At 43.6% G+C, this 14,735-nt stretch overlaps 2 non-coding genes across 2 annotated transcripts; one reads left to right on the top strand and one right to left on the bottom strand.

The window, feature by feature from the left end:
• trnag-gcc (transfer RNA glycine (anticodon GCC)) lies at positions 1–71 on the bottom strand. Its single transcript has one exon. It is a non-coding gene; the product is annotated as a tRNA-Gly (tRNA).
• A 962-nt stretch (positions 72–1,033) lies between these two features.
• Positions 1,034–1,107, top strand: trnaf-gaa (transfer RNA phenylalanine (anticodon GAA)). The gene has a single exon. It is a non-coding gene; the product is annotated as a tRNA-Phe (tRNA).
• Positions 1,108–14,735: the final 13,628 nt, after the last annotated feature.

Here is a 14,735-nt window from a genome sequence, read left to right on the forward strand (position 1 = left end):
TGCATTGGCCGGGAATCGAACCCGGGCCTCCCGCGTGGCAGGCGAGAATTCTACCACTGAACCACCAAGGCTCCTCTTGTTAGTCCTACCCCCACATGCTCTCTCTGCCTTCACACTCAGCAGCATTGTAATTTCCTCACTTTGTCCTTTCGTTCCCCAAATGCTCACAAATGCTCTCACTCAAATCTCATATGCAACATCGCGCAAGCCTCTTCCAGTCTCTTTGTAGGTGTGGGTTCGAATCCCACCGCTGCCAAAGTGGATTTGCGTTTTGGTCTCACAGCTCAGATTGAATGCAGGTTTGTGTTCTGTGTCGTTTTCGTCAAGAACAACGAACAGAAACATTACCAACTGAACAATTTGCTGGAGTAAAGCAGTGTGTACAATTGGCCCCTTTCGAGAGCACACACACACAGTGAATTTCTGAGTGCCGAGTTAAACACTCTGATGAAGGAGCACCGCTCCAAAAGCTCGTAATTCCAATTATTCTGTTTTACTTTAACCTGGTGTTGTGAGAATGCTTTCTGTGCGCACTTCAATCCAACACTGGCATCTCCACATCATGATATAATAACAGGATTGCAAACTGTGAGACTGTATTGACTGATCAAGAATTAAGATGATGGAATTGCATTTTCTAACTAAAGCTGTACACTTCCCATCATTCCTCGTTCTAACCAGATATTTACAGAATTAACCTGGACCTTGTGATAACCACCGTACTACAGAAACACGGTGATGACTCAGGGCAAGCAGACCCGGTTTTCCTGGAGAAACAACTAGACTGGCTCCAGAAGCCCATCTTTTGCCCACAGCAATTGATATTACATTGTCTTTGCTGGTTCCTCCTGTCAAAATGAATAATGATGTTTCCCACTGCATTAAAGTTTTGGAATAACATGTTCGAGAAAAAAAATATTCATGACGTTTAAAGCAAATCAGATCAACACCTGAAAATGATGCATAAACGAATAGGTAGAAATCATTGCTCTCTTAGATATTTGGGAGACGGAAGCTGCTACTTTACCGTCCAGCCGAAATAGCTCAGTTGGGATAGCGTTAGACTGAACATCTTAACGTTCCCTGGTTCAATCCCGGGTTTCGGCAGATTCCCCTTGCTGGTTTTCTGCGCTATCTGCTAATTGTCTCGCACTGTCTTCAAACATCAGTTCACACAGACCAAATTTCCACCCTGCCAGATGTTGTTACATTTCCTCCTTGTTGGATTTCGCTTTTTAAAAAACTTTCTCTATTTCTAAACATTCCCAATGTTAATGAAAGGTGATGGAGGTGAAGGTTTATCTTTGTTTCCATGTAACGTCCTGAGTTTTTCCAACCGCATCAAATTTCAGTGCAGATGTCAGGTCCGCTTTTACATGGCAGTGAAAATACATTTAGTTGACATGCTGTTTCAACAAAAACAATGTATATTTGCATTACCTCTTTTGATTCCCCCAGAAGGAGGCCATTGGACCCATCGAGTCCGCACCCACAAAAATCCCACCCACGCCCTATTCCCCGTAAACCCACATGTTTACCCTTCTAATCCCTCTGACACTAGAATCAATTTAGCATGGCCAATCAAACTAAAACAAGCATCTTTGAATCGGAAACCGGAACGCCCGGAGGAAACCCACGGAGGGACGGGGAGAACGTGCAAACTCCGCACAGGCGGTGACCCGAGGACCTGAGTCCCTGGCGCTGTGAGGCATCAGTGCTAATCACTGTGCTACCGTGCTGCCCTTTCTACTGCATTCAATGTCACTGCAGTTCACTCCATTCAAAGTTTTAGCATCAATCTGTGATAAACCATCCTGTGGTGATTCTGCTGAATAACATTAAATTATCACCGTTAATGGACCATCCAACATTGGACGCCATTGATTTTAAACTTTGCTGCTTTTCTGGGTGAACTCCAGCCCTCCATTCCTCCCGCAATGTCACCGCTCAAACTGAGTCTTTCTCCTTCCCACATTGTTAAACTCACAGTTACTGGTTTCTGAGTGAAAACTGCCTCCACTTCACTGGAGGTGGGAGAGTTTACTATTTCATTCAATTAAAACTTTTCTTGTCATTGAAGCAGAGATTTGGACCCAGATCTGCGAGATATTTATGTCGTTAGAAACAATAAAATTTCCCCCATTAACAGCCAGATTTTAACCCGTATCAGCATTTTGTGTCATCAGCACTTTCTAGCCTATCGCTCTCTTATTTTCTTTTTGGTTCTTCACATGTTACTTTTCCAATTCAGACGCAAACAACGAAATCTCCCTCATACTGATTCTGACAGTTGTTGACCTGAAGTAACGCCGGATTGTTGTACAGCAATAAATCTACATTCTCTGACTGGGAATCGAACCCGGGCTGCGGCAGTAAAAGCGCCGAATCCTAACCACTACGCCACCAGGGAAGCTGAGGAAAGCTCTTTAAAATGTCCATTTATTCCTGAATCACCTGCTTTTTATTGTATTTCAGACTTTTTATTCACCAAATGCAAGTTTATCCTTCACATTGTATCCTTCACAAAGACCTTGTCTTTGTCAAAACTGAGTATGTCATGTCTCTATTTAGATGAGAAAACACCACGCTGGTTAGTAATATACTGCATACACTCTCTCAGTAATGACTGAACTGGACCCAGTCTGCATTCATATTAGTACAGGTGTTATGTCGATATCTGGTGCATTCGGCTCTGTCTCTGTATTGCTGCACAAAACCCGTCCCTCATTTATATTACAACAGATCATATTAGTTGGATTGGGCATGCAAAATTGCCCGTTATTTTCCCTTAGAGTATGTGGATTAGCCATGGAAAATGTGTGGGGCTAACGGGGATAGGGCAGAGGGGAGGATCTGGGTGGGATGCAGACTCGGTGGGCCAGTTGTCCTTTTTTTCTGAACTGTAGGAATTCTACGGTTCTATGTCTAAGAAATATCATAGACATCTGTGTGTTTATTTATTTTAAATATTCTATTTTCTAATAACCCCCTTTGGTGAAATGATCTCTTTTAGCAATTCCCCTTCAGTTTTCCCAGTGATAACCTTCAGCCCATCACTGCCTTCCCTGAATGCATGGAAACACCAAACAGTTCATGTGTTTCAACTGAAGAACATTTAATATGTAAGTATTTATTGACAACCATTCTGTTGTATGTTCTTGCATATAAAATGATTTCAGCCTCACTATTTTGTTCCCGGTGTTGACTTATCTGTCTTTAGAGATCTGTTGGAAAACGGATCGGCTGACAATGTGTGATAGCAATATTCACAACGGTTTCAACTCTCTTCAGTTCAGCAACACATTGTTAATCGATGTTCCTCTTTTTTGCCAAAGCGCATGAACGAAAATGTTTGCCTTCATTCGGATTTTTTAGCATGAGTAAAAAGGACAATAACCATGTAATTTGCAGGAAAAGATGAAGTCATCTTGTTTGTTCAGAGACTGTGATTCATGTCCCTCAGCACACGGTTTAATTGTTTCAATGGGGACATTAGAAGATTTATAAATAGGAATTTTCACAGTGTGAGCAATATTGTTTAACTGGGAGTGGTCTCTAGTACAGCCAGCGATCATTGAATTTCAGAGCCATGTTCTGGATTATACCACTTGAGCTTCGTATCGTTTGGGTATTTTACGATATCCAAAGGATTTACTACCCAGTCCTTGCCGTAGTTGGTGTCACTGGTAAGTCATATTTCTCTGTGTTCATTGTCCTTGTCCATGTTACCCAGTTATTGATATCATTCTGTGTAACCTTTATGGTTTGTTGCTGTGAATGCACTGGAAACGTTTCCCCTTTCCACACAGCTTTCCTCACACTACCTGACATTCACTTTCAATCTTTCCACTTTACAGTCGTCGTTATGTAACATGATTTCCAGTATTATAAAGAACAAAGAACAACCCAGCACGGGAAACAGGCCCTTCGGCCCAACGAGCCCGTGCCGTCGCATCCTCCCAGACCTACCCTGCCCTGTGTGTGTGTGAGTGGAACCCGTAACTTAGCCAGATTCAGGGGAGAATAGTGTCAATTTGGTATACCAATCAGCCTAAGAGCACATCTTTGGGGTGTGGGAGGAAACCGGAGTGCCCGGAGGAAACCCACGCAACCACAGGGAGAATGCGCAAACTCCCACAGACACAGGCCCAAATCCATGTATCTGCACAGCTAGCAGTGCTAGTCACTGAGCTGTTGCGGCGCCCGTCTACCGGTCCAGGATCAAGCACACACACCGACACGAAGTACTAGGCCACTCCCGGAACCTCCAAGAGCAGCCCACGCACGACCCATCGTGTGCATGCCCCTCGTTTGACAACAAGGTGGACCAACACCTGCGGAATAAAAAGACGAAAACGTTAACATGTAATTCTACATTTCCGTTGTCGTCCTGAGGCTCTGACCCTATTTAGTACCCTCTACTATAACCCTCCATCCTTTTTTCGCTCATGTGTCTATCTAAGTAAACCTTAAACAAGTGCAACGTTCCTGCCTCCACCACCCTACTCTTCAATGCGTTCCATACCCCCACGACCCTCTGCGTGAAGAACCTTCCTCTCATATCCAAATTATACTTCTCCCCCCTCACCCTTAGATCGTGACCTCTCATAATTGTCCCCAATCTAGGGAACAGCCTACCACTATTGACTCTATCTATTCCCTTCTGTATTTTATATACCTCTATCATGTCCCCCCTTAATCTCCGTCTTTCCAAGGAGAAGAGTCCCAGTTTCTCCAACCTTTCCTCGTAACCCAGCCCCTCCATGCCAGGCAACATCCTGGTAAACCTCCACTGCACCCTCCCCAGAGTCTCCACGTCCTTCCGGTAGTAAGGTGACCAGAACTGGACGCAGTACTCCAAATGCGGTCTAACCAACGTTCTGTACAAGTGAAGCATTAGGCGGCAGCTCCTATACTCTACACCCCTTCCTATAAAGGCTAGCATTCCGTAAGCTTTCCTCACAACCTTCTCTACTTGTGTCGCCACCTTCATAGACTTGTGAACCTGCACTCCCAGGTCCCTCTGTATTTCTATACTCCTAATCGGTCTACCTTTTATCACGTAGCTCCTCCCTGCATTATTCCTTCCAAAATGCATCACCTCGCATTTGTCAGGATTAAAATCCATCTGCCATCTATCTGCCCAATATACCAACCTATCTATATCCTGCTGTGTCACCTGACATTCCTCCTCAGTATCTGCCAATCCTGCCATCTTGGTGTCATCTGCAAACTTGCTGATCACACCACGTACGCTCTCTTCCAAGTCGTTTATGTATACTACAAAGAGGAGAGGCCCCAGTACTGAGCCCTGCGGCACACCACTGGTGACTGGCCTCCAGCCCGATATGGTCACCTCGACAACTACACTCTGTCTCCTATTGCCCAGCCAGTTTTCAATCCACCTAGCTACCTGTCCTTGTATCCCATGTGACTTAACTTTTTCTACCAGCCTACCATGAGGGACTTTGTCAAGCGCCTTACTGAAATCCATATAGATGACATCAACGGCTCGCCCATCGTCAACCGTTTTTGTCACCTCCTCAAAGAATTCTACCAGATTCGTAAGGCAAGACTTCCCTCTAACAAAGCCATGTTGCGTATCCCTAATCAGATCGCAACGCTCCAAATGCTCATACATCCTACCCCTAAGAATTTTTTCCAATAATTTCCCTACCACCGATGTCAAACTCACTGGTCTATAATTACCAGGGTTATCCCTACTACCTTTTTTAAACAGCGGTACAACATTAGCTACCCTCCAGTCTTCTGGGACCTCACCAGTGTCCAAAGAAGAGACAAAGATTTGCGTCAGAGGCCCAGCAATTTCATCTTTCACCTCCCTCAGCAGCCTGGGATAAATACCATCAGGCCCCGGAGCTTTATCCGTTTTTATGCTACCTAAAAGCCTTAGCACTTCCTCCCTCGTAATGGATATTTCCTGCCACTGATCTACAGCTCCCTCCAAGATACTACACGACACCGAACCCCTCTCCTTTGTGAATACCGACGCAAAGTATTCATTCAGGATCTCCCCCATTCCCTCCGACTCGATACATAACTCCCCTCCTTTGTCCCTAAGAGGACCAATTTTCCCTCTAACCACTCTCTTGCTCCTAATATAGGAGTAAAACGCTTTTGGATTTTCCTTAATGCTATCAACCAAAGCCATTTCATGCCCTCTCTTCGCCCTTCTAACTCCCCTTTTTTATTATCTCCCTCCTACTCTCTCTATATTCCTCCAGCGCACTCTCCGTACCCAATTGTTTTGACCTAACATATGCCTCCCTCTTCTTCCTGACCAAGTCTTCGATACCTCCTGTAATCCACGGCTCTCTAATCCTACCTTCCCCATCCTTCCGCTTAACTGGCACATGCCTTTCCTGCAACATTTTCAGTTTGCCCTTCAAAGCCTCCCACTTGCCTACCGTGGACTTGCCAGCTAACAGTCTCTCCCAATCAGTGTCCTTCAGCTCCCTCCTAATCCAGCTATAGCTCGCCTTCCCCCAGTTCAGCACCCTCCCCTTCGGACAGCACTCATCCCTTTCCATTTTTATGCTAAAGTAGACGGACTTGTGGTCACTGTTAGCCACATGTTCGCCTACCTCAACCTCAACCACCTGCCCCGGCTCATTACCCAACACTAAATCCAGTATAGCCCCCTCCCTAGTCGGGCTAGTTACGTACTGCTCTAGGGACCCTTCCAACACACATTTTACAAACTCCTCTCCCTCCGTACCCCCAGCTCTAGGCCCCTTCCAATCCACTCCAGAAAGATTAAAGTCACCCACTACAACCACCTTATTCTTTCTGCACCTATCTGCACCTGCAAATACCTTCCTCCACTGACCTCGGGCTGTTGGGTGGCCTATAGTAATACCCCTAGCATCGTAATCTCTCCCTTTTTATTCCTCAACTCCACCCACAGCGACTCAATCCCTAACTCCTTCATATTTCCTCCCTCTGCACTGCTATGATGTTCTCCTTTACTAACAGTGCCACCCCTCCACCTCTCCTCAACCCTCCTCTTTCACACCTAAAACACTTATACCCTGGAACATTCAGCTGCCAGTCCTGACCTTCTCGTAACCATGTCTCCATTACTGCCACCACATCTAACTTCCTCACAAACATCAAGGCCCTAAGCTCATCCGTTTTTCCTGTCACACTCCTCGCATTGAAACAGACACAGTCCAACCCACCAGTGTCCCTCGGAACCTCCTTCTCCCTGATAATTTTCCTTTCACCCAACTCACTCCCGGCCCCAGTGTCTAATGAGCTATCAGTCACATCCCCACCCCCCTCCCTATTAGTTTAAACCATTCCTAAACACCCCAGCTAACCTCCCTGCTAAGACACTTGTCCCTCTCCCATTCAAATTCTCCCCATCACTCCTACACAGTTGCCCTTCTCTCATAAATACCTCCCAGTGGTCTACAAAAGTAAAGCCCTCTACCCTGTACCAATCCCTCAACCATGCATTCAGCTGCATGATCTCGTTATTCCTAGCCCTTCTGGTACTAGGCAGCAACCCAGAGACTGCCACCTATGATTCACAATCAATTCCAAATCAGCTGAATCAACATTTTCAACTGCACAGCCTTCAGCACAATCAAAGCAGAGTCATCCAGACCAGAAATATTTGCTCCAAACCTACTGGCACCATTCTCCCCCATATACAAATCTGAAGAAGGCAGCAAATTGGAGATTTTATGAACTGATGAATGTGGCGTCCGGCTACATCATTGCGGGGCTTTTCTGCTGTGAACGTTGTCTCGAGCAGAATAGGTGGACTCATTCTATTCTGGGGTGGATTTAATAAAAATGTTTCAGCTGTTCCCGAGGATCCTGAGAGATTGTTTCTCTTGTGCTCAGTCTAAAATACGAGTAAATTGTGTTTCTCTTCCTTACAGTGAATGTATTGACGATTCTTATCCTGTCGCGAGGGAAGTGTGGTCTTTCCAAAAGTGTGATACGTTACCTCATTTCCATGTCAGCAGCGGATCTACTGGTCGTTATCATCGATCTCATTTTGAGGCAAATTCCCATTAAGTTTGAATTTGTAATCATTTACTACATTAAAATATGTAATATCCATGCTGTGCTGCTTTATGCAGTCACTGATTGCTCTGTCTGGTTCACTGTGACATTCACCTTTGATCGATTTGTGGCTATTACTTGTCAGAAGCTGAAAATAAAATACTGCACTGAGAAAACTGCAACAGTGGTTCTCGGAACTGTGAGTGTGCTATTCAGTGTAAAGAACATTTTCTGGTATTTCATGTATGGTGATAGATATGCGATGTGGAATACTCCCCATTTTTGTTATGTAGACTTTGATGCCCTCTCTTCTGCAGCATGGGCAGCAGTTGAAAATCTGCATTATATTTTAACACCGTTCATTCCTTTTTTGTTGATTCTGTTGCTGAATGTTTTCACCATTAAACACATTCTAGGGTCGACCAAATTCCGCAGGAGACTTCAGAGCCACAAGCGTATGGATAGCTCAAAGGACCCAGAGACAGTGAAGAGAAAAAAATCCATTATCTTACTATTTGCTCTATCAGGAAATTTTATCCTGCTATGGTCAGTCTTACTTATCCACTCCTTTTGTCAACGATTATATAATGTAAACTTAATTCATTTCTATATTCCTGCATTTGTGCAGGAATTAGGATTTATGCTCCAACTTCTGAGTTGCTGCACCAATACATACATTTACGCAGTGACCCAGACACAATTCAGAGAGGATCTGAAGAATGTGATCAGATCTCCATTTACTGCAATTGTGAAATTACTTACAGAATAAACATATTTTTCGTTAGAACAGGGTGTTTATCTCGTGTTCTGCACAAAACAGTATCTCAGTGAAACATACACAGTGTAGATATATTTTGTGTCACCATTTCTGATTAAAACGTGTATTGAAATTGTAAAAACAAATTTAAAAAATGAATTGAGTCCAGAAAAAATCCGGATTCAAATCAGCTAATACTAATGAACCTGCCTGGACATCATGTTGACCGCCAGTTTTGTACCATTCTGTTAACTTGAGCGGATGTTTGCATTTCACTTCAGCTGCAACACAACTCCCTCAATGAAATGAATCTCAAAACTCAACCCCCGTGAACTCTCTTCACAATTCCACCCCACCTCACCACATCCCCACCCTCCCGCTCAGCTCGACCCTCAGCCCAAACAGTCCCCCCCACTTTGCACAGTATTCATTATTGGATTTAGCAGTGGTGAATTGAACAGATTGGTGTAGAGATTCATGGATGAATGGATTATTTGGCAAAGGCGGTTGAAAATCTTCCCCAATAGTTGTAGACAAAGGTCATGGGTAGAGGAGGGCACTCATAATGTTGAAATGCAGCGTGAGCTCGTTGGGTCAAAGGGCCTGTTTCCCATGCTGTGTTGTTCTTTGTTCTTTGGTCAAAATGTTAGCGCTAAACTTCCAAGGATTTAGGGTCGGTGCTAGACAGCAGCTTGAGACAGAATGTTGGAGTGGCGGTGATTGCATTTAGTAAAACTCAATGGCAGTATTTGACAATGCACTTGGTACAATTCAATTAAAAAAACCTCAGCCGAATGCGCATTAAATTCCACGACCCTCGCGGATTTTGCAGCGTGTGTGAGACATCAAAGTTAGTTTGTGCCCCAAATGCACTGGAGTGTTGAAGTGAAATAAGCAAATACATATATTAAAGATGCATAGAACAGAATATAAGCAAGGTTGGTCTTTGTTTGTGAAGGGTCTGAAAAGTAAATAATTGTTGAAAAATTCAGACAAAAATAGATTTATCTTCAGTTATGAATAAATTTTTTGAATGAGTTCTGAACAAGTATTTAAAATAATAAAATAGAATGTAATGGAATGATTAGCCGAAAACAGACATCTTTATTAGCAGGAATAACAAAGTAAGTATTCTATTCATAACCATCCCACGCCGTAAGTTACTGGAAAATATGTAAACGACTTTTTATTCACTTTTTCCTACCCTTAAAAAAAAACTCTGAAAACCTTTTTCACTGCAAACATGATTATAGTGATCCAGTTTCACCATCTGCTGGGGACTCGCAGCGCTGGTCTCATGTGTCTGCATTCAGTGGCTGGATGTCTGCACTTGGCAACCAGTTGCTCAAGTGTGGATATTGGACAAAATTGTCGGGATTGAAGTTTTCCAACAGGAGCTCGGCTGGTCAGTTTGCCATTTTATCAGCAGTCACTGCACAGGAATTCTATTTCTCTTTCCCGTGGGAGATAGTGACTAGAGATTGGAGATGTATATTTAACACGTGTATTTGTACATTAGGTGGCGTTATGAAACGCAAATTCAATTTTGAGTGGGAGTGGCTGAAATTTCCTGAACTCTGCCATTCACCTGTCACAAATTATCACTTTTAATCTCACATAATGGACCTAACTCAACGTTGTTTATATTTCCATGAGAATTATTTCAAAGGATGCGCTGGCCCTCGTAACTAGGTGATCTGCTTGAAACTTATAACGTTCTGAAGGTCCGTAGAAGTTGGGGCGTAAAGAGAGATACAAGCCCTCTCTTCTGTTTGTCCTCCTCTCACTTTTTCGAACAGTGAACTTTCTTAAAATCTGGATTATTACTGCCTCATTTCAGTTATGATACAAGTCCACTGCTTTTTCCTACAGTTTATATTAGCTAAACATTGCGTGGAGGCTCCAGAAAGAATTGAACTCACGACCCCTGGTTTATAAGACCAGCGCTCTAAGCACTGAGCTACTGAGCCAAACGATGCCCGGTTGTTGCGGTATTTGTAACATTATCAGTGGATTGAGGAGCAGGATGGGGTTTGAGGTGGGAGATTTTTGATGAATGGGGAAATGTCTGAGGTGGAGAACAGGAAAGTAAAAGACGCAACATGAAAGTGACATGATTTGACATGTGTGCTGCGTATGTATCTGACATGTATGTTGTGTATCTGACATGTATGTTCTTCAGAGTTCATCGTTAGTGTTACATCTCTGACTTCTCCAGCTCCGATGCCAGTTCATCCAGCCGGAAGATTTAGATGTTGTTCCCTTCACAGACGCTGTGGGGCGATTGATTTCTGTGTTTCTCCTGAGAGGAGAGATTCAGTGGGATGAGTCTGTTCGCTCTGGAGTTTAGAATAATCACAGATGATCTTATTGAAACATCTGAAACTGGGAAACAGTGTGACATGAAAATCTTGAGAAGGTTTTTCCCCGCCCCCTCCCCTGGCTAAATTATTACGAACAAAAAAAAAGAAGGTGAATGATGTGAGAGGAGTTTGGAATGTTTGGGAGAGGTGAAGCTAAGAATTGAAAGATGTGAATGATGTAATTGATGATTGAGAGGGATGGATAGAAACTTTGGGGATTCTGTCTCAGAAAGGACAGCAGGACTGGAGGGCACAGCCTCAAAATAAGGCGGGGGGGGGGGTGCAGTTTAGAACGGAGTTGAGGAGGAACTTCTTCACTCAAAGGGTGGTGAATCTCTGGAATTCTCTGCCCGTTGATGTGGTGGAGGCTACCTCACTGAATATATTTAAGACACGGATCGATAGGTTTTTGGTAGGCCAGGGGATTAAGGGTTATGGGGAGAAAGCGGGAAAGTGGAACTGAGCCACTTCAGATCAGCCATGATCTTATTGAATGGCGAGGCAGGCTCGAGGGGCTAGATGGCCTACTCCTGCTCCTATTTCTTAGGTTCTTATGATTCATTGTAAACTGAAATCTGAACAAACTGAGACACCAAATGGAAAAGCCATATTTTCTCCATGCATTTCAGGTTAAGGAAAGAACTTTAGGCTATATGCCCGGCTAGCTCAGTCGGTAGAGCATAAGACCCTTAATATGAGGGTTCGTGGCTTCGAGCCCCAAGTTGGGCGTTAATGTTTTTTTTAGACTTTACCTCATTCCTGGGTGAATTCCAGATCTCCCAACCCCCAGAAGTGTCACGGCTCAAACTCAGTCCCTCTCTCCTTTCTACCTTGTTCATCTCACAGTTGTGAATGAAAACTGCCTCCAGATCACTGGAAGGCGGTGAGTTTAGCGCTGAACTCAGCGAGAGATTTTGTTCTCATTTATTAGGAGATTTAAACCCAGATCTGCGAGATTGTGTCAGTGGAAACAACAATCATCTCCATTGTGATTCAATCACTCCAGCTTTCCATCTTATCAAAAGACTATTTGTTCTTTCCTCCTCTCCCTCTCTACTTTCCTTGACTCTGTACTTGTTTGTAAACCATTAAATCATCAATTTCTTCCAGTTAGGGTCAAAGGTCAGCAAGCTGTATCATTCCCTCTCTTTCCCTCTCCACAGAAGCTGTTGAAACTGATGAATCTTCCAACATTTTCCGTTTTGAGGTGGGATTTGCAGCAACTAAAATTCCTTGTTTTGGATCACAGTGGATCACTTTTCTCTGACTGAACCATAAGTGTCTAAATAGTTAAAGGGCTGAGGTTTTAAATAATAAGAGCCCCGAATATGTCACCCTGTCTGACATGAAATGAAACAAAATGAAAATTATTAATTCTTTCATAAAATGCTGCTAACACAATATAGATTTCATTGTCAGTATTTGTTGTCCATCCCCATTTCCCACTGAACTAACTATGTTGTTGGGCCATTTCAGAGGGCAGTTTAGACTCAATTACATTGTCTTACATTCTCTCTCCAGAGATGCCGTCATGCCTGGTGAGATTTTCCAGCATTTTAAGTTTTTTTTTTAAGTTCCGGCATCTGCAGTAATTTGCTGTTGGCTGAAGGAGTCATTCCTGTTCTATCAAACAATTTTTTTTCCTTCGGCAAGCCGTTCTGGAGAATTTCAAAAACGTTGCAATGTATCAGTCAGATTAAGACAGCTACTCGCACCTCCCCTGGTGGTCTAGTGGTTAGGATTCGGCGCTCTCGCCGCCGCGGCCCGTGTTCAATTCCCGGTCAGGGAATGTAGACTTTATTGCTGCCGACCAGCACAAGATTGAGGAGGGGCTGAAATTCCTTCCTGATGGAAAACAGGAGCGATCATTGTGTCAGTTTGAACTGCCTGGAAAAAAAAAACCGTTTGCCCAATCCCAGCAATTTATATTTACATTCCCCTTGCTGCTTCCTCCTGTCAAAATGAATAATAATACATTCTACTCCACTACATTTCACTACAGCTCACCACATTCAAAGATCATTCATAGCCTCTGCCCCTTCTATAGCTTCTTGTGGGAAATCTGCTGAACAACATGAGCTTTTCACAGTTCTGCTGTGATATCTGAGATTTGTATCTCATTGATCATCATTACTGTCTCCATTGCTTCATCCCAGGTCACTGTCACTACAGATATAGTCACACAGTCATTCTATCACCTGCAGTAAATGATATTCCCTTCCTTTGCTTTCAAATACATTCACCTCCAGAAACTGATTACATGGTGAGTATAATGTTCTGTTTAGCTGACAGTTTATCATCAATCCCGTTCCAGAATGGAGTAGCACCGTGTCAAAGTGGGTGGGAGTTGGTGACTCCACCAGTTCTGAAACCTCACTGAACCCCCGCGAATTTAGCCCCGCCCTCTCACCCTCCATCGCTCCAACTGATTGATAAATGTCACCATTAAAACTAAAGATGGTGAACTGAAGACGTGGAATCGAGATTAATAAATGGTGTTGGTCTGCGGCCGGGGATGGGGTGGGGGCGTTTATGGGGGGGTGGAGGTTGCGGGAGAGGGAGGCGTTGGGGGCGTGGAATGGGGTGGGGGGGGGGGCGGTGCGGAGGACATGGGAAATTCTGATGGATACTGAGATGATAATGTCCATGAAATACTAGCCCCAAACTCCCATTGAGTTACATTCAGAGTCAGATTGCAGCTCGGAACAGAAAATTGGATTGTCTGCGATTACATTTAATAAAATCCTGTGTCAGCATTCGACAGTGAGATTGGTATAATGAGCTAATAACGCAAATCAGTGCACAGTTAGTCATTTTGAGGCGCTCATGCAATTTGCAGTGTTTATTATAGATCAGAGTGAGTTAGAGCTCGAATTGTGCTGAAGTCAAAAATTATAACAAGCAACTACATTTTAAATATACACAGAACATAACATAGAGGCAGGGTTCGGCTGGATTTCTAAACGGACGAAGGGAAAAAAAATGAGCGCCGAGGAATGGAAAATCCCGCAAAAAAGAGACATGTGTCCAATTATAATGAAATATTATTTGATAATGTCTGGATGAGAAAATAGACAAATCTTTAAATCACTAAAATGTAAGGTTATATAATAATTAGCTGTTAATCGACATGTTCACTCGCCGGAAGGGAAATATGAACGCAAGTATTAAATTCACTATCCTTCGGCCAGATTTCCCTGTGAATGTTACTGACAGAGATATTAATGCCATTGCTTTCCTGATTGTTCCCTTTCTATGGAAACAGGGAAATAAAGTTTCCTCAAATTTTTCCTCAAACCTGCTGCACGGTCTTGTGATTAAAATGATACATCACCGCCGTCTGCTGGCGGACCACAGAGACTGCAGGCGCTGGTGCTTGTGAGTCTGCGAACCGGTTACTGAAATATGAATGTTGAACGATATTGTCCGAGATTGCAGTTTATAGAAGGATCTCGGCTGGCGTATTCGTCCTTTTTATAACCAGGCACCGCAGATAAATCGTGTTCTTCATTTCCCATTGGGAGATAATGTGTGGAGATTGAAGTTGGGATTATTTGAAACTTCAAATTGTATAT

This window comes from Carcharhinus amblyrhynchos, unplaced genomic scaffold (assembly GCF_965287045.1).
Source record: "Carcharhinus amblyrhynchos unplaced genomic scaffold, sCarAmb.v2.hapA scaffold_38, whole genome shotgun sequence".
Lineage (NCBI taxonomy): Eukaryota > Metazoa > Chordata > Chondrichthyes > Carcharhiniformes > Carcharhinidae > Carcharhinus > Carcharhinus amblyrhynchos.